Consider the following 20161-nt stretch of genomic DNA (forward strand, 5'->3'; position numbering starts at 1 on the left):
ACTAAGCCAGCCAAGAGGTCAATGGGGTTTTGAACATATGTAGTGCATCATCTGTGTTCAGGCAGGAGTTCGGGTGGATTTTATGAGGAGACGCACATATTTTAAAGCACACTGTAGCATCCATACAGACTTGATAAAGAATTAATAATGAAACTTACCTTCGACAGCTTTGCTCACAGTAGGAGCAAAATTCCTCAAAATCAAAAGATTGGGGGGGGAAGAGAGGGGGGAAAAAAAAGATAGGTTTCCAGGATAACAAAGGAATAACAAAGGAGACCTGGCAGTCCATCAGTGGGACAACTACACCAGCTGACAGGCTGAGAGACTACTCCAAAATCCCCAGCACACCTGCGTATGTGGAGCTACCTGTCATAGGAGTGAAAAATAGATCCTGAGTTATAGAACTGTGAACTCAGCAACATTTCTGCAAGTGATCAGAGGAGTGAAACGGCCCTCATGTTAGGTTTTTGTTGCCAGAAAGTTTCTCACCAAGGGGAAAAAATCCCCAAACCCTCAGAAAGTAATTTTGCAATTTTTTACAGTATTAGGACTACTAGAATACATATTACCATAGTAATGAAAAATGTCCCCACCTAAATGATTAGATGTAGTGTATGTATATAAAGTTGGATTGAGGAAGTTAGGTAGAAATGCTCTCACTTATATATTGCTTTGCATCCAGCTCAAGATAATAAAGGATGAGATGTAGAGTGGAGGGAACATGGGCCAGGCAAAGCAAAGCTTGCAGAGGGACCCAGGAAGATTCATTCCATATCCTGTACTCAGTGTGGGCAGCAAATGCTTCCCGGCTCTCAAACTAAGGCCACAAGTGTAATATGCTGCAGGAGAGATTAAGGCTGTGATCAAGGGCCTGAATCTGCACAGGAAACCTACTGGGTAAAATTCTCACATGATTTTAGGAAACTGAAGGTACCCCAATGGATGTGAAAACAATCCTTATTGATCCAGGTAATCTGACTGTGGGGAAAATTCCTACATAAACTGATTTCTACCTAATTCCTGAGTTTATGAATGCCACTGTTTGCCTAAAGGAATTTAGTATGACTGGTACACCAGTTTGTGCAGCCCAATGTTTTCTGTCTAGCTGTGGCACACTCCAGTGCTGCTATGGGAAGTGAAATAAAAACAGCAGAAACCAGTTGTGGAAGGGGGATTTTCCAGGCAATTGGTAGAAGGTTCAAACATAATTGCCTGTATAATTGCCTGTAAAAATGATACAAACAAAAGACGATTGAGTCTCCTCAGAGGCACTCGAGTTATCAGTATATCAGGTACCAAGGACTCAAATTGGAAGTTTAATTTCTCTTTGCTAGGATTTGTCAAACAGTCCCTTCCATAAGTTTAGCAATCTCACATCTTCAAATGGCATAGATCCCTTCTGGTGACTCTTAGTCATTTCATCACTTCCCAGATGATTAAAAGTTTCCTGTGTTTGTTTTCTCTAGCATAGTCTAGTTATTATCCTTCAGTTTACACTGTGCTGCCATCTTCATATTTAACCCCACAGTATATTAATAAGGAATCATCACATAACATTTTAACCTTTGGCTAAATTTGATAATAGGCTCATGTAATTTCATATCAGATGTTTTGTTTGATGGCTGTTCCCACAGCCAGGTGTATTGGTTTTATGTGGCAAGGTTTTGGTAGCGGGGGGGGTTACAGGGGTGGCTCCTGTAAGAAGCTGCTGGAAGCTTCCCCTGTGTTCGAGAGAGAGCGAGCCTATACCAGCTGGCTCTAAGACGGACCTGCCGCCGGCCAAGGCGGAGCCAATCAGTGATAGTGGTAACGCCTCTGTGATAACATTTTTAAGAAGGAAAAAAAAAGTTGGGACGCGAAAAAAACAGCCACCGGAGAGAGGAGTAAGAACATGTAAGAGAAACAAGCCTGCGGACACCAAGGTCAGTGCAGAAGGAGGGGGAGGAGATGCTCCAGGCGCCGGAGCGAAGATTCCCCTGCAGCCCGTGGTGAAGACCCTGGTGAGGCAGGCTGTCCCCCTGCAGTCCAGGGAGGTCCACGGTGGGGCAGATCTCCACCTGCAGCCCGTGGAGGATCCCGCACAGGAGCAGGCGGGGTTCCCGAAGGAGGCTGTGACCCCATGGGAACCCCGCGCTGGAGCAGGCTCCTGGCAGGACCTGCGGATCTTTGGAGAGAGTAACCCACGGAGCAGGTTTTCTGGCAGGACTTGTGACCCCGTGGGGGACCCACGCTGGAGCAGTCTGTGCCTGAAGGACTGCACACCGTGGAAAGGACCCATGCTGGAGCAGTTCGTGAAGAACTGCAGCCCGTGGGAATGGCCCACGTTGGAGAAAGTTCGTGGAGGACTGTGTCCCGTGGGTGGGACCCCACGTTGGAGCAGGGGAAGTGTGATGAGCCCTCGCCCTGAGGAGGTGAAGCGGCAGAAAATAACATGTGATGACCGTAAACCCCATCCCTGTCCCCCTTGTGCCGCTGGGGGGGCTTGGTGGAGAAATCCGGGAGTGAAGTTGTGCCCGGGAAGAAGGGAGGGGTGGAGGGAAGGTGTTCTGAGATTTCGTTTTATTTCTCATTTACCTTACTCTGGCTGATTTGTAATAAAAAGTGAGCTAATTTTCCCTAAGCTGAGTCTGTTTTGCCCGTGATGGTAATTAGTGAATGGTCTCTCCTGTCCTTATCTCGACCAGCAAGCTTTTTGTTATATTTTTTCTCTCCCCTGTCCAGCTGAGGATGGGGGAGTGATAGAACGGCTTTGGTGGGCGCCTGGCGTCCAGCCAGGGTCAACCCATCACACCAGGCATGAGGCATTTTCTTTACCCGCTTCAGTGTAAATCTGCTTTTGTAACCATAGCTAATGTCCCCAAAGAAGTCGGTATACAATTTCATACAGTGTTACTGTACAAAATGCTTCTGTTCTTAAAAATATCTTTCCTTAAAAAAATATCCTAAAACCACATCAATTTTTTTACAGCTGTATTGCTGTAGCAAATGGTGGGCATTCACCAGCTACCAGAACCACCAGATCTTCATTTCCTTAAAGCCTCCAGCTGATGAGTCCAGTCCCAGATTTATATCTTGAGGCATTTGCATTCAAAGTACACTTAAATTTATTCATCCGTGAATGGGTAAATTTGTACTTTGGGCTGTTCAGTCATACCCCTTCACTCTTTTGGTTGTGTTGTGTGCTGGAAGGGAAAGGGTTTGTGATCTTGCTCCCTTTCTAGTGATGTTTCACAGAAGGGACCACTTCCACAGGTCTGGATGCAGGACATGGAAGCTAAATATTGGAATGAAAAAGGTACAGGAATGGGGCACGTTTTATTGTTAAATATTTTATTTATTGAAAGTACTAATCTGAGTTAACTTAAACTGTTTATACTTTGCCTTCTATATCCAACATACACCCTAAAAAATAATTTAAAGAACTGGAATGCTTTGTTTAAAAAAACCCTTAAATTTCTATTTTGTTTTTAAATATAGTTCTTTTGTTTTGAAAAGAGCGATGCTTCCCTTACTCAGAAACAAAATGGGGTGATTTGAAAATTTTGACGCAAACTCAAATGTTTTTAACAATGCTCTCATTTTCACAAGAAAACCACACATTTTTTCCTTTTGGGTAACCTGAAACCGAACTCAGCCAGCAAGTGGAAAACAATGGTATTTGTACAGCTTCAGTTGATATTAAACTGCTCCTATTTCTTGTGGTGATAGCTGTACAGAAGATTCATAGAAATCTCACCCCTTGTGCCATATGTTTCATTTTGTAACTCATTCTTTGCTAAGTAGAAATAAGTTTCATTCTTTCTTAGAAATTTCCTGGTTGGTAATTTTCCATGGAAACCCAAACATTTGTCAGAAACTGTGGAACCACTGAATATAAAATGAATATAAAACTCCTCTCCATCAACTTTTAATCAACTTCAGCCAGAGCTAAGGCTGCTTTCTGCAGGAGCAGCGCTTACCTTGCTGTAGTTGCTGAATATTTTAGGACATTATACTTAATCAGAAAGCCTCTCTTGAAAAAACTGAGATGTAGCCATGTCCAGCTGCAACCTTTTTTTTTTTTTTATTTGTTTCTTTGCTGTTGAAGTGCAAAATGCAGAATATTCCTACATTTACAAATTCAGAACCTAAGTGTCTTGATAGTAATAAAGATTTTGTGGTAAATATTTCTGCCTGGAACGAAGCAAATCTGGTTTCGGTTCTTGTCTGTAGAGCTGATTTCCAGTGTGTCTTTGGTCAATGCAGTAAATAATTCTGAGCTTAGTTCCAGTTAGCTGTAATGCCAAGAGAATAGTGTTTCTTTTCTTCCATCTGTTGTGTAATTGATTATAAACTCCTTGTGGCAGGAACTGGGGGTTTTTCCATGCTTTTGTATGACACTTAGCCCAAACTTTGTGGAAATAACTAATTTTTCAGTTTGCGGTCATTCTAAGAACTAAAAAAATTTGTATGTGTGCGTGAACTGAACGACTTTCTCCTGCAAGATATTTTGTTGCATTAAAAAGGTAAAAAAATAAATTTGGGTTGAATTAATTATAAAGCATTTTTTTCAGATTAAAAATGTATGTTCAAATAAATTGTAAGGAAATATAAATATAAACACTATTTTAAGCCTGAAAGTTAAGTTTCAATTAAAATTAGAAGAAAATTTTCTGACCACAGAGAGATTTTCAAGTTTTTCTTCTGGCATGAGCGTCTAACTGAAACATTAGCATTTTAGTTCTCCTATAACAACATTTTTTGGGGAGTGGTTTTGGCTCCAAAATTTGATCCAGCTCTCTCCAGCATGGTTAGATCCTGATTTTTGAAGGGAACTGGAGGTCTTCTGTAGCAGTAGGAGATACTGACCTCACCGATTCTTAACCTCAGCCCTTCCCTGTACAGCTGTAATGAGGACTCGGAGTCTATCTTGCTGATGGGGTAAGGGAGTTCAGAAGCCATTTCTTCAGTCTTTTGGAAAATTACCCTTAAATTTGCTAGTGATTTCCTGTGTGTATACATATGCATGTCCTGGCATGGCTCAAACACTGAAATAATAAGCAGTTATTGACTTCTACCAAGATGTCTGCTTCACTGAGCAAGCTTTTGTCAATGGATCAATGTAGTATTAGCAAGCATCTGGCTCAGTTAGGGGAGGGCTGCCTGCTGATAGTGACTTCTCACTGCCAACCTCAGGTATTTCATTGCAAAGAGATGTCTTTGGGGTAAAGGAGGGGGGCATACGTGATTGCTGGAAACCAGGAGGACTTCTGTTTAATTATTTAAAAGATGTTTTTAAAAATACATCAGTTTTAGCATTTTAATTAATTTTGGTGGATTTTGTGCATGGTCAGTTTAGGATGTGTTGATTTTTAACCCATTAACGTATCCTTTTAAGTCAGAAATGCAGCAAGCTAGTTGCACTTTTAACACCAAAACTAGTCAAGGGATGCAAAAGCTAGTATTGCAGTAGTAACATTACCTCCACTGGGCTACACAAGTCAGTGTGGCCCATATTCAGCCAAAGACATGACCAAAACACCCAAAGAGTGAATATAAGCTCCAATTAAAGTCAAGGGACCACAGCTCCAGCTGCTCTGAATCAGTATGATTTCACCAAAAAAATGTTGGCATTGTGTCAGTTTATACCTGTTGACCCCATAGGCTTGGCTCGGTTAAAACCTGCAGTGAAAATATGGATGTGGATGCTTTCAGGGAACAGCCCTGCGGCACGCTTGGCAAGTGGCTAGATAGATAATACCCTGATACAGAAAAACTTCTTGAACATGTGCTTGAATTGTGTTAGTAATGAAAGTAATCATACATTTACATCCCTGGGAGGCGATAGCTGTCTGAGCCCCCACATTCACTTCTGAGCATGGCTTGTGGTTTTATTAACTTACGTTTTATTACTGTTTTGAGGGAGATGTGTTTCAAAACATGGATTTTCTCTGTTGTTCCTAAGGAGACTGTTATCTGTGCATGCTTATTCCTTGCTCTGAGAGGGCATTTCATGGCCTTGTATGACTCTTCCAGTGCATCTGTTAATGGTTGCTGACATACCGCAGCCTCACACACTTATCTGCTAACGAAATTGTTCAGGGTTTATGTGCAGACACATGCTAGAGAGCAGTGCCTGGTGTCTGATGTGTCAAAAAACCCACTTCAGAAACAGCTCAGTGGCAAAGCCACAAGTTAGAATTGTTTATCATCATTAACAGACTGAACTAACGGCTTTTGTCATGAGAAATGTTAAGTAAGAGGGTGTAGGGGATGAAAAGTTGTTATTGTTGGGATTACGTGTATGCATGGTAAGTGGGTTAGAAAGCATTTCTTTTCATATGGTATGACATCCAGGCATGAGGAATACCTTAAAGATTTGTTAACATCACTGGTCTGGAGTCTGCAGGAATCGGTACGGTTGGAAGGGAACACAGATCTTGCTGAAACACAGCATGATCTAAACTTCAGATTGTTTTAAAAGCAGGGCTCTGGTGACATGTAGTCAGTAAAGATTTCAGTCCATGCGCTGTAGAAATTGGATGTGTTAGACCATCGGTTCTGGAGAAATCTCAACTGGGTCACTGCATTTCTCAAGCCCGTCTGAGTTCTCCCCACTGTTTCACAGGGAAAATCCTGTTTCGGTTGCATATGGGATTTTTCAGGCTCGTTTTTGGTCTGTCGCATTATGCTGCTGTGTTTTCTTGTGCCATGGATAAAATTGTATAGCAGTGATGTGTGACGTGTATAAATTGTTTACTATGTGCATAAGATAAGAGAGAAAATGTGGACTTGAAAAGAAATAGATTTATTGCAATCCTGTGACGGCGTCATTTATCTTTTGCTATTGACTTGACCTTTCCTGGGATTTATTTCAAAATTTCCTGTTCAACTTTCAGGAGCAGCCAGTCTTGTAATATGCATAATTAGAATTTACCTTCTAGGACTTACACATATACATATATCCTTTGTTTAAAAGCTCCTGAAATACAGCTGTGCTGTTAGGTGTGTGCTGCTAACAGTTTGCAAGGTGGCATAGCACATGAGGTTTACTGGCCTGTGATTAGAATGACCTCACCATTTGTCAGCAGTGTCACACCACTACACACTCAAATGAACGAGATGTTCAGGAGATACCAGCCTGAATTATTTTTCTTCTTTCTTTGCCTTTCTTCCCCTGCACTAGTGTAGGGCTCAAGCATGCCCACGCTGTGGCTCCAGCAGAAGTTCTGCAGCGTGCTGTGGGATCCACTTTCGCTCCCCACTGCGAAGGGAGATGTCTGTAGGAAGACTGGGAAATGTGACTGATGGTTTTTTCATCTTCTGCTGAAATAGCCTGTGACTCTGCTGTGATGTATGGGCAGGCAGGAGGAACTTAACTCCTGTCAGCGGCTGGGAGCAAATCCTGCTAGAGCCTCTTTTGCTTTTTCAAAATGAACACACATTTTTTGGTGCTTTGTTGATGGTTGGGTTTTTCTAAATCTATTTAAAGCCTTATTGGTTTTTGTGTCTACTTGAACCTCTTACAAGTACAATCGACGGGTCTGTGAACAAGAGCCAAGTGTATTTTCAACCCGTCCATTTACTAAAAAGCAAAGGAGGAAGGAAAAGTAGTGGTGCTTGAACAATGATTATTCTAGACTCAGAGCCATAAATCTATGCTGTCAGACTGGTGCTGACACTTCCTTCTAGAAATGGTTGTCAGACCAAGAGGAACTCTATTAATACTTTGTGTCCTGGTAGATGAAGGGTCGTGTGTCCCCATCTGCTCCCCCCCCCCCCCCCCAAAAAAAAGGTTGGCGAGTCTTAATCTATGCTGTATTGAATCCTAAGCAAATGAATTTGCTTATGGAAAGCACTGAAATGATTTGCTGTGTGGCCTCTCTTCTCTTCTTTCTGCCTTAACCCCCCTACTGGTGTCCTCCAGAAACCTGTATGACTTCTGACAGTTCCCCTGGTGCAACTTCTGTGGTTGGAGGGCTGTGGATTTATTTGGGAACATGCAAACAGGTTCCAAAGTCACACTGTCTTCAGACCAGAAATGTTGATGCTGGATGCAGGTTCCTGTTATCTTCATGAATAAGAGAAATAACCAGTGGGTTCAGAAATTTGAGATGCCAAGTGAAACTGCCTGAAACCAGGATAAAAACAAAAGCAGCACACATCATGAAATAAAGAGGAGTTTGATCCAGTTCTGGAAGAAAAAAAAAATCAACACAGCTGTGTCTTGTAGCTGACCCTTTATGAACTATTTTGCTGTTACGATTTTTTCCATGAGATGCCACTGCAATTACTTTTTTCTCTTTTAAATTTAAATTCAGTAGCCCTTTTTCCTTATGCTCCATGAAAGCCGAAAGAGTATTGTCTTTGCTGCAAATCCTTTTTATTACAGCCAGCCAAATTCTCACTTTAAACTTTAGTTCATAGAGCAACTATAATTCTTGCCATAAGCAGAGAAAAATCCTCCAGGGTTTTTTTTGTGAAACAGTTGAAAGAGAAGCTGGGCCCTGTAGTGGGTCCTTGTCACTTACCACAGGCCACATCCATCTGTGCTCAATGCATCTTCTGAACAAGCATACCCAGGTGTTGCAACTGTACACACATGGGACTGGTTTCCAGGCATAAATACCAGAAGCAAAGCAAATGAATGGAGTAAATTTTAAATATATAAAGTAGTATTGTCACTGCATCTTTTCAGACATAAAGGCGTATCCAGCAAAATTAACGAGGATAAAGTTACAAGTGATTCTGCCAGTTAAGTTAAGTGCAAAATGGATTTATTTGATGTTTGTATAGATAATGGGTGTGGATTTTTTATTTAGCTATGTTTAGGTTCTTTGAAACTTTGTCATCAAAGTCGTGGATGCTTTTAATTTTGACGCTACAAAGGGACAGAATAGCCAGCAGAGGGAGCAAAGACTTGTTAACAATAAACCTGTGGGCAAGTGCTATGTGACCTTATTGGGTGATCAGGAAGGAAGCAAACCTGCTCTGTGCTACTTTTGTCTCCCTCAGGAATGGAAGAAGAGATGAAAGATGGAGAGTTTGCAGACTTAGAAAAGAAAAAGAGTTGTGTGTTACTTTAAGACTTGAATTTAAAGCAGACCATGTTAAAAAAATTTGGAAATCCAGCCCCATAAATAAAAAGCCACCCCCACTGGGGGGAAAAAAACACCCCACTTTTATCCAATGGCTGTGGAGCTTTATGAAACATATCTTGTGGTTTTGGCCATTGACACAAAATTCTGTCACAGAGGGCTGCATAATGACAATTTGCTGTTAATTGCTATCTAAAATTGCCAATCATAGTAATTTCAGTACAGTGTTATTCATAGGTCATTATCAGTCACCTTGGCCAATCCTGAACACTTTGGGGCATTAAAAAAAAAGAAAAAAGGAGGGAGAAAATACTAGGTTTTTTCATGCCCCTTCTCCCCTACCTTTTTCTTTTTCACTTTCCACCTGCAGTCATCCTGGTTTGCATGTAGATGACGAAGGTCCTGTAAATTAAGACAACGGTTTCAGATCTGGCCAGTCCCTGCCCTAAGCCTACCTCATCATCTCTGGAACAGCTGCAAATTTTTGTTGCTGAGAGGCTGGACCAAAAGCATTGAAGAGTACATTTGGTATGCTTTCAAAGGTCTAGGCGCACTCATCCCCAACCCAGAGAGCTGGGGAGGAGGGAAGAGGCAGAAACATCTCAAGGAAAGAGAAGGCCTGCTGACGTGAATCAGGATTTAATGAGCTGACCACCTGCTCTTGAAATCCTCATCTGCAAGATATCTGAGCCTATGAATTCAGACATGACACTTACAGGCTTTCAGCTAATCTGGCTGTCTGGCAGCACAGTCACAAAGAATGTGACCTCAGGAATAGAGAAGATACCTCCTGGATATCTTGGCAGAGCACATTAATAAACATTTTAACATCAGCAGCACCTGCTCAGCAGGCTGTAGGTTAGGAGGCACATAAGATTACTTTTTAGCTCTAATATTTATTAGGAGTGGGAGCACTTAATTTTCAGGTTTTAGGTTCACTTGAATCCTTAGTCTTAGTTGGTAATACGCAGTGCAAGGGGAGAGGGATGTGTGTACCACGACAACATGTGCAGAATTGTGTCTGGGAGTATGAGATGGGCTTTTGCAAAGGAAGAGAAAGAGCCATCAAGGAGTGTCTCCCACTGCTCTGTTTTGACCTTTCTATATCTGTCTTCCTCTAAATTTGCCAAAAGCAAATGGCTCTGCATCCAGATTAACAGTGTGGCACAGGGCTTCCCTCTGCCCTGTTATCAACACTGCTTGTGTTGCCCTCATTCTTATGCAAAGTACTCTCGAGTCAAATAACTTAAGAGAAGCTCCAGCTTAAATCAAGTGGCTGTTGTATTTATGGAGCAATGCACCAACTAAGCCTTGCTAAAGAAGAGTCCTAGAGTGCCATGTCCCAAGAGGGGAGGTGTTGCTTCATGCTTGCAGAGGGCTTCCCTGTAGCGTACTGCCCACTGTTTCCTTAGTAGAACCCATTTCTATGGAAAGCCTGACTCCATCTGCTCATCTCACCTGCAGAAAATGTTGCTTTTAAGGTCAGGAGAAATGTAAAGGCTTTGTAAGGATGACTGGAATGCAGCATTCAGAGCAAGGCTTGTGTTTTTTTCCCCACAGCGTGCCTCTGCAGAGAAGGCTATATTTCCTTAGCCACAATTTGCCTTGTTCAGGAATGTGAGCCCTTGTTATTTTTCTTATTAGACAAACTTTACAAATTGAGCTAGCAACACTTCTATTTTCTGATTGAATGGGAATGTTAGCTGTATGATTTCCTTCCAGGGGCTGATGGCCTTGATCCTTTCTTGAATTCTGAATGTTGCAATGTCAGCAAGCTTTCTTTGTCCACGATTTCTGGTTCTCTTTTGCATTTGCATCTTCGCCTGTTCTTGTGTTGTTCTCAGTTCGAGGGCAAACAAATATAGGTGTGTCACTAATATGTAACTTCACCTATTTCTTGCAAATTAAGAACATAAAGCAATCTGAGAGTAAAACAGGAAGAGATCTCTAAGGTGAGCTGGGAAAAGAAGTTGACTTTTCAGCTACCCCACAGATACCCTCTGTGACTTGATATATATATTGCTTGGAACCATATCCTCTATGCCATTTAGGTGCCTAAGTCATGGTTTTCAGAGCCTCATAAGCTGCCCCGTGGTCTAATGTTACACAGAAACCCCTCAAACTCCATTTTAAAAAGTGGTTAGTTATGTTACCTTCATTACTATTTAAAAATCTCATCACTCCGGGGGTTGGACACATTCTTCTAACCTCCAGTCTAAACCTATTTTGGCAAGTTTATATCTGTTAGCTCTTGTACCAATGTAGTTCTTTTGATTACTTCTTTCCATTCCCTACTGTCCTTTCTTTCACTCATATTTGTAGACAGCAATCATATCCCCCTTAGCCTTCCTCTGACTAGGCTAGGTTAGCCAAGTTTTTTAGTTTCCTCTTGTAAAAAAAGGGTTCCTTATTCCTCTGATCATGCTAGAAGCCTGTCACTGCACCTGTTCTGGTAATAGATTCGTCTTTCTGAGCATGAGTGATCAAGGAAGTATGCAGTATTTCGGGCAAAGTTTCATTAGTTCCTTGTGCAATGATGTTCACCATTTCTGTTGGAAAGCTCTCACATTTCATCCATTTCTTTAAAACAATGCAAATAGTATTTGTATTACTTTTGTATTAGAAATGATCACTGGAACTGTTCCTACTGCTTATGAACTTGTAGTGCAGAACAGTTGCTCTAGGCATGTCCAGCTTCTGAATAAAACAGGTTAGGGACCCTATCACTCACACAATTTGTTTCCTTAATGATTTCCCTACTATGCACTCTGAGTGAAGAGTTTCAGGTGGGGGGAAATCATGTAAATAAGAACAATGTCACAGCACATATGCACCAGGGAGCTAAATTAAATCCTGCATTTTTGCATGCTGCGTTTTGCAGACACAACATATTCCTTTAATTATCACGTGAAGTACTACTGTAGGCTGAAGTAGTGCCCTGTAAATGTTGGCATGCAGTTGGAACATTTGCTTTACTCGTGAGCGATGAGCTTATTTACAAAATTATGCAGTTCATCCAAATGAATGTCAATGAGGCCTTTAACACTCACCATCATACCTTTTAAATATCCCTCTCTGATGTATGTTGCTCATTTTGTCTGTCCCACTGAAACACTTTGGTACTGAGATCTCAGTTTTACAGTGGCAGGATTGTGGAAGACTAGACTCTAAACTTGATGATGGTAGAGAAGGGAAGACACCTTGCGTGGAAGGGAAAAAATGTTCACTCTGATGAAGGAAGGTTGTGGTTTTTTGCAGATTTGTCTTTGCTTATTTATTATGCTCATTTTAAGGGGAAGCTGTTTCATACTGTTCAAAGGCATCAAGTGGTAAAAGAAGTCTAATCTGCTCATTAACTAAATCTAGAAGATGTCTTTCAAACACCTTTTAAACTTTGAGACAAATATGAAGAAAAGTTAAGTCAAGCCCTCCCATTCTCATTTTCCATTGCTATTATGCACCCTAACTGATAGCACAGTAGCCCCCTGGGGTAGCTCCTCAACTTCTGCATGTTGTTTAAGCTCAGCTGGTGTCAGTGAAACAGTGGTGATCTATATGAGCTGAGGACGTGGCTTCTTGAGTTCAGAGGAGCTATTGCAGAATATCAGGCCCAAAAGTATTTTCTGTAGGATTTTTAGTTAAGCTAATGCCTAAAGCAAGACTCTAGCTAATTAAGGAAAGGTTTCTTTATGTGTCTAAGTCTTTTTCCTTGAGAGGCTCAGTAAGCAGTGTGTGTCTTTGTCTTGACTTTAACAGAAATGTGAAAAGATGACAGGTGAGTGTTTATCGATTCCACTTACTGTATATATCAGAGCAGACATATTGGCAATACCAGTCTATGACTTTGGCTGATGTGATCTTGAGAGCAGAAAAATATTTTAATAGAAGTAAAGTATAACCTGAACTTTATTGAAGTGTGACACAGAGAAGGTTTTTGGGGTGTTACAGTATATCCACAGTGCATGAAATAAAGTCAGAAACAAAGTAAGGCTGTTTTCAGTCTCCTTTGTTTGTCAGATCAGCTGGAAAACAGACTCTTTTCCAAGAAGAAAGGATACTAAAAGTGCTAATGGCTTCTTTTATCAAGCGTGTTTAAATTCAGGACATCCATTTGGATGAAATATATTTAAAATGGTGGCTTGTTATTTATTTTCTTTGTTGTTTTGTTTGTTTTTTTTTTTTTTTTCTTTTAGAAAACAAAGTGTACTTGGTTTTATATTTGCTTTCATTGGGATGCAGAAAACCTCCTGAGTCTGGAAGCGGGAGACTATAGACTTGTAGTTTGATCCACACCTTTAGCTGGAGCTAGCGATGAAATTTAGGTCTGGATTGAGATCCCAGGTTTCACGTTCACTACCAGTGCTTTTCCTCTAATTAATGTTTATAAACTAACAAGTGTTCTATAGTTTATCAAGCCCAGTCAGTAAAATGCAAAGAATGAGCCATATTTTTGCACAGTCTTTTAGCACGTTAGGATGACTGTCCTGCTTGTTATCATTGGGACAATTAAGAATTGTCAATTGACAATTCTGGCAATGAGTTAACTTATCTGGAATGTAAAATGATCTTTTATACCATTTCAGAGGAAGAAACTAGGGGTTATCCCAGTAATCTCAAAATACATGTCTGAACTGCTGATCCCATGGCATGCTGTGATTGTATGAGGTTGTTTAATTGGGTATGCTGATCTGAGTTCACCGTTTACGTGCACGCAGCTATTTTGAAAAGGGAGCTTGTTAATGAAAGTAGAAGAAAAACTTTAAAGAAAGAGCATGTTTGGCACTTAACTAGCAAAAGATTTGCTTTCCTCATTAAAGTCATTATAACCGAGCTCAAGAATCGCACATGCACCAGGGAATTACTTGAATTAAGTTAATAAAGTTATACTTTATTAGGTGTGAGGGGCCTGATTATTCCATTAGTAATGTGATATACAGCCTGAGTTCAGATCTGTGGATTAGAACAAGCAGGTTGTGAGAATGAAGCTGTGACGCTCCTGTCGTGTACCTGGGTGAAGAAGAAGGCCTTTGTTTCTGTTTTTTTGAGACAGGACGAAATAGATCGGTGCTGCACAGGCTAAACCATTAATCAATAGTGTTTGGTCTTAGGAAATTTAGAGGAGAGCTTTCAATTGGTAGAAACTCTACAAGCTCCTCAACTCTCTCTGAACACATCAGGCCTTGGGAATACACAGCAGGGTTTGGGAGTTACTGCGTGTTCTTTTCGGTGCAACTGGCTTTTGTTTGTTTTCTTCTTAGTTACTCAGTTCTTGAAGCAAGATGCAAAAATTAGTTTTATCTAGATAGCTGCAGAATACAGTGGACACTGGTAATAAGCTGCTTTTAAGCATACAATGGTATCTGCAAGGTGAAATGCCTAAAGAGTACCAGCTGTTTGCTATGTAAATATCTTGTTTGATAACCCTTGCTAAATAGTCAGGTTACCAGTGCACGTCTTTTTTATCTGGAGAATGCTCTTAAAATGTTGCCAGTTTGGGTTAAAATTGATTTAATCAGTGACGGAGATGAATCAGTCTTGGAGCCTGGTAAGCATTAGTTTCACACAACAGTGAAGAAGTTGCCTGAAGTGCTGAGTCTGAATGATGGAACTGGAAGTCTCCAAACGCTTTTCATGAAAAATTTTGCAAACAGACATTTAAAATGGTGCTTCCCTCTTCAACAGCTATAGTAAAGGAGTCCAAAGACAGTAGAGTAGGATTATTAAGAGTCAAGCAGAAAGTGAACCATTTTTTCGTTTTTGAACCACAGAAAACATGAGAAGGTGATGGGCAGAAATGCACTTTGGGTAATGGGTCCCACTTCTGAGTGCACCACAGTAACATCCCGACCTTAAACAAGTGTTTACCCTGTCATTTGTCACTAAATGTGGAACCTACTGTGAGCTGAGCAGAGCACTGCTCCTGTCTGCTGGGCACTATTAGACATGTACTATTAGATATGTCCTATTGGCTTTCCATCAGGCTTTTGCTTCCTGAATCACTTCTTGAAGCATGAGGGTTAGAGAGGGCCCTTCCAGCTATGTTCACAAGATCAATAAAATGGAAGGAAATGTAAAGTTATTACTATTAATATATTTTAATATAGTGAGCTTTTTCCCAGTGAAGACAAAATCCACTTGCCATTATTCACTACAAAACTGTCATAGTCTAAAATGTTTTGCTCATAGTGAAGACGATGGGCATTTGCCACAGAATTGATCCTGTGTTCACTACCGAATGTACAAAATGGTTTAGCCTGATGTGTTAAGGAGTCAGCGAAGAAGTTAGCTTATGGGGCAGATTGTCTTTTCTAGAATACACCATTATTTACCAAATATTCACATCTGTAGGCCAGCAAAGAGTTAATAATCAATTGCTACTTAATGAACCTATAATCACCTTATTAAATCCACATTGAATGTGTAGTTAAGTGTATTCAGAGTATTTTAATTAAAAATGTTACCATAAAATCTGCAAGTGGAATTAGTGTAGTGCTTTTGAGATTACATTACCAGCAAAACAGGGGGTGGATAGTTATTGTTAATTAAACTATACAGACAACATCAGTGGAATCCTAACGGTGTGTAATATGCATCTATTCATTTAACATCTTACAGTTTCAAGACTCTCTACCCTGCAACTGGTTTGGTTTTTTTCACCTTTCTTTGAATTACCAGGGGAATTTTTTGGACTGATTCTGTTATTCTACAAGACTGGTGAGACGTTGAAGTGAACCTTCCAGTTGTATCTGGAATGGGCTTGACATTAATATGCTCCATGGAGGGATGGAACAATATTATTTCACTATGAGTTTGTTCATTAAACTGTTTTATGGTTTGGTTTTTTTTCCCATCTAACCAGTCTCTGAGGAAAGCTCTTGATTTGATTTCTTCTAATGAAGTTGTCCCCCTTCTTATAACATATTTGTGGCCATATGGGTCGTGAAGTCCCATATTTTTTTGCACTTCCCTGCTTAGGTCAAATGCCATGAAGAGCTACCTTATTCCCTAGTCATTGTTCTTTCTCTTTCTCTGTTTTACATGTCTACCCTTGCAGTACATGAGATTGAGAACACCATTTGTGTGGAATTTTTTGTTTGAGGGGAATTTGTGACGGACTCAGTATTTCATCTGTGCTATAGTTCCCTCTGCCTTTTGAAGTAACAAAACTTCACCTCTCTCTGATTGCCTTCAGTGTCACACTCCCCTCCTGGTCTTGTTTTCAATACCTGCCAAGCACTCAGAAAGGGAATAGTGCTGCATACCTAACGTCTTTTAGTTGATACATCCCATCGTTTGGGTTAAAGACTGCAGGAGTCCCCCAGACCTGCCTCCCTGGTCGTTGCCTCTGCTGCTGTCATGGGATCAGTGTCCCTGTGCTGTGCAGCCCTTTTTTGTCTATAAGAGGAAGATTTTTGCCCAACAAACCTTTACTAATATCATCAACTCTGGTAGAGATAAGGTCATGAAGGTTTTACATGTTGTGCCATGATCCCTTACTGCTGTTACCTGGCCCTTAGTGTCTCCCCTTGCTCTCCAGCCCTGACACTTCAGTAGTCCTACTGCCTTGCTGGTAGTTTCTGCTTTGACTTTTCTCCTTATGTATGACTACTTCATCAAAGCGCCTAGGTGGCTTTTTACCTGTTCCTACGTATGATCTGTCATGCATCGCCCCTTGTCCCCCAAACCCTTTTCCACAGACAGTTCCTTGCCTAATTCTTATACGCCTGGCAAACACATGAGAAGAGTGCTTATTCCCCATTACCACTTTTTGAGACACACAAACCTGCCCAAATAACAACATTTATGAAAGATTTTTTTATGTTATCCTTCTTATCTTAGATGCCAAAAGCACACTCTCTTGCTCTCATCCATTGCTGTGGAGAGTTTAATTTATACCCTCTGTGTCACTCAGCATTGTTTTCACTTCTCTATAAAGGGCCGTCAACACCTAGGCACTAGAAGAATATGATACAATAATAATGAATATGAGGCTATGCTTTGGCTGTCAAACAGGCCTTTTTACGCCCAGCTATACAAACTACATGGTTACTCTTCATTTTCAAAAAAGTCAGCTAAGCAATTCTTCTAAGCAAATCCAGTGTAAAGCGTGAAATGTTTTTCCCCAAACACGCTTAAGACTACAATCCACTTTGACTCATTTGTTGGTTTATTTTAATCACATCGATCCAGTTTTAGCTCTTTTCCTTCTGCGAAGAAAGGGCATTACAGCTCTGCTTGCTGAAGGTCATAGCCTGGAAACCTGAAAGTTAAGTCAAGGCCCTGAGCCCTGTGAAGTCAACAGGACCTCATATGTTATTTGGTAATCCTTTCTGTTCACCCTCTGTGCGTAGTAGTGCATATGTGTACAGGCTACAAGTAAGGATTTGCAGAATGGAGCCCTTGCTTTGTTTATAATTGAAAACCATTGTTGGAGAAACAATGATTCAATAACCTTTTCTGAGTCTGGCCTAATGTCTCTCTCCAGAGACCATGGTGAGCACAGTGGTAAATTGATTTTAAAGAGAGTACAGCATTTCTAACTCTTTATGCAAGACTGACTACAGTTTCAGACTTCTACTTAATTGCTCTGGATAATGCAGGGCTCCAAGCATCAATGTGGAGTGTAAGTGTGTATAGCAGGGGCAGATTGCATTATCGTCTTCTTTCATCACATTTTTCCTACTGCAAAAGAAAAAAATCAATATTAAGATGAGTGAACAGACCATTCAAATGAAGTAATAAGTGGTAGTTATTTGATTCCCTATTGTACACAATGCTGATACATATAGTTTGGAGGCAGTTACCCATTTTACATCTCTTGAGGGAGTTTATGCCTTTTCATTTTTACCTTACTATTAGGCTGGCCAAAGAGGAAGTTGAAGAACCATGGAAAGAACCAAGAAGCTCTAATCTGAGTGGATGTGGTGGGGGGAGAGCTTTCCTTCAACTATGTATGCAAAACAAAGAAAATCCTTCCTTTCTTGAACTAACAGAACTGATACAATGATTTAAACACACATGCACACTCATGTATCCTTTAATCTCAAAATAAGAAAAAAACCCAACGTGCTCTGATGGAGTAAGATTCACTGGAGATGAAACAAGCAAGGATTGTGAAGGGTGACAAGAAATTCTCCAGTACCTCAGCACCGAAAGAAAGGCTAAAGGAAAGTGTGAGCTTGCTACTCAATGGGCCAGGGCACATAATGACAAATGGCAGGGAAAAGGTCAAGGTACTCAGTCCTTGGCTTGATTTTTTTTCACTGGTAAGGTCTGCCCTCTGGTCTTTAAGTTTCCTGGGTCTGTTAGCAGGGCCTGAGAGTGAAACATCATCCACATTACAGGAAGGTAAATTAAGCAGAAACAAGTCCATGGGACCAAGTAAGATGCATCTCAGGGAGCTGGCCAATGTCATATTGAGGCTGTTCTCTAACACCTTTGAAAGGTGATGGCAACTGGGGATGGTTAAAAAAAAAAAAAAAGGCAGGCATCATACCCATCTTCAAGAAGGGCATGATGCAGGAAACTAAAGGCCAGTCAGCCTTATCTTAGTCCTGGGATTGTAATGGAGCAAACCCTTATGGGAAGCTGTTTCCAGCCATATGAAAGGGAAGGAGGTGACTGGGGATGGCTGGAATGTATTTACAAGTCCAAATTACGCCTGACCTGCCTGACAGCCTTCTGTGATGAGGTGAATGGCTTTGTAGATAAGATGAGATCCATGGATGCTGTATACCTTGATTTTTAGAAGGTCTTTTAATGTGGTCTGCTAATCTCTAAGTAGCCAAACTCATGACGTATAGAATAGATAAGCAGATAATAAAGTGGGTGGAAAATTGGCTGGACTATCAGGCTCAAAGTGTGGTGATTATCAGCACAAAGTCCAAGCTGGCAGCTGGTTGCCACTGGAGTCCCTCAAGGATCAGTACTGGGGCCAATATGATTTAGTGTTTTTATTAATAACCTGGGTGATGGGAGAGTGGACTCTCATCAAGTTTGCAGACAGTACCAAATTGGTGGGAGCAGTCAATATTTTGGCAGGGAGAGCTGCTATTCAGAGGGAACTGGACAGGTTGGAGAAATGAGGTGGCAGAAACCCCAGGAAGTTAAAGGGAGGAAAATCCAAAATCCTGCACCTGGGACAAAATAATCCCATGCCATGGCAGAGGCCAAGAGCCAGCTGCATAGGAAGTAGCTTTGAAGAAAAAAGGGTATCTGGTGGGTGAGTTGAACAAGAGTCAGCAGTGCACCCTTGCAGTGGCCAGACAGGTACTGGGCTGTGTTTGTAAGAGTGCAGCCAGCAGATCTGGACGAAGTGATTCTGTTTAGTGCAGGTGCAAGTTAGGTACCTTAGCATAAGTGGTCTAAATCTCATCCAGGAGGACTAGCTGATTTTGATGTTGATGTAGATCAGTGCAGTTCAAAATCACAAGCTGTTAGATATAAACAATTTTTTTGGGGGTGTTCTATGTTTTTTTTAAGAGATTAATTTTACTTTGATAATGTCTCTCATTTCAGAGAAACACCAGATTGTTAATTGCAGGGTCATTCTTCTCCTTTCCTTGCCAAAGCTGGATCTGTAGCCTGCAACATAAATTAGTTAACGTTATAAGAGCATCAACAGAAACCTTCTCTCCTGGTGATCGTGCAATAGTCACGATTGCTAAAGGAAGGAAGAGAGACAACCTTTGTAAGAACAGTTTTTTTATTTAGATTAGTAGATATAGCTGAAAAAAACAGATGTGCTTTCAGGTTCAGAAAATGATCTGGTCTGTTTACCTAGAAGCTATCCTTAATTGAGAGGTGCAAGTTATATTTACAGCTGGGTGGGCTGGAATTCACCAAGGACAAACAAAAGAGCCAAATTGTAGTCACCACAGTAGCAAGGAGGGGCAACAGTGTAAAGTCAGAAGAAAACCCAAAGAAGTTTAAAAACTGGTCTAATTTATCCACCTCAGTCAGCTGGTCTGGTAGAATAGTTTACCTCTCTTTACAAACCTGGCTGCTTTGAATAATTACAGAGAAGATAGGCCAGTTGTCAGCTGGCATTAAAAATGTTTTAGTTCCATTAGCTTAATGAGGTT

Source organism: Haliaeetus leucocephalus, unplaced genomic scaffold (genome assembly GCF_000737465.1).
Source record: "Haliaeetus leucocephalus isolate CR32 unplaced genomic scaffold, Haliaeetus_leucocephalus-4.0 Scaffold83, whole genome shotgun sequence".
In the NCBI taxonomy this organism is placed as follows: Eukaryota; Metazoa; Chordata; class Aves; order Accipitriformes; family Accipitridae; genus Haliaeetus; species Haliaeetus leucocephalus.